Below are 823 nucleotides of genomic sequence, written 5' to 3'. Positions count from 1 at the left end.
GGGGGGGGGGGAGAATGACAGAAAGGAAGTGTTATGTGCACACACTACCAGGCTGTAGGAAAAACTGACCATATATTTCCTATAGTAGAATGGTGTGTTGGTTCCTGGATTGTAAATGTATAGTGAAAGAATTTGATATGTACAGGGTGCAAGAGATATTTGAGGGCATATTGAATAATAAAACAACTCTAATCTTGCAAATAAAAGATTGTGCTTCTCTTCTTGATAAGCTTTTCTATAAAATTATTCTATGAATCTACCTTTAGCTTGGATGACTGCTTCAGTGCAGAACCAGAACTATTGATATATTGGCACTAAATAGTCCTTATACATTTCGGAAATCAACTGGACGATGGTGGCCCTCAGAGAAGCAATGACATTGTGGGGATGTTGAGTAGTCTCCCCTCCAACAATGTTCCAAGTATATTAGTCTGTGGAAGTTTAGAGCAAGTTTAACCCCTTCGATACTAACCTGGCTGTAGCTGGCCGAAAAAATATTTTGGTTCATAAGACCAACCCGGCCATAGCGGGCGGAGAGTACCCATTGCTATTTAAATGTGAATTTAAGCACAAATCTTGTTAGTACATTTGTGAAAATACGTGATTTCACTTTGTAAATAATTGAGTTACAGAATTCAACATTGCTTGATCTGATATCTGAACTCAGTGAATTTTGGGAGATTTTTTCCTACTTTTTTTTTGGCATCGATTTCTTTTTCAACTTCGAAAATGGATAGAAGTTTCATGCTATCAAACAGGGACTCCAAATTTAAAAGTTTTTCAACACAAAATATGGAGATATCGAGAAAAAGAATGAATGAGG

The 823-nt window shown here is 36.8% G+C and overlaps 1 protein-coding gene across 5 annotated transcripts in view; it reads left to right on the top strand.

Moving 5' to 3' along the window:
- LOC106870443 (UBX domain-containing protein 7) overlaps positions 1-823 on the top strand; it is a 65,250-nt gene that overhangs the window by 53,808 nt on the left and 10,619 nt on the right. The window lies entirely within an intron of this gene.

Source organism: Octopus bimaculoides, chromosome 6 (genome assembly GCF_001194135.2).
Source record: "Octopus bimaculoides isolate UCB-OBI-ISO-001 chromosome 6, ASM119413v2, whole genome shotgun sequence".
Classification (NCBI taxonomy): Eukaryota; Metazoa; Mollusca; class Cephalopoda; order Octopoda; family Octopodidae; genus Octopus; species Octopus bimaculoides.
Note: the sequence above shows the minus strand (reverse complement) of the source record. Positions and strands in the feature narration are given on the sequence as shown.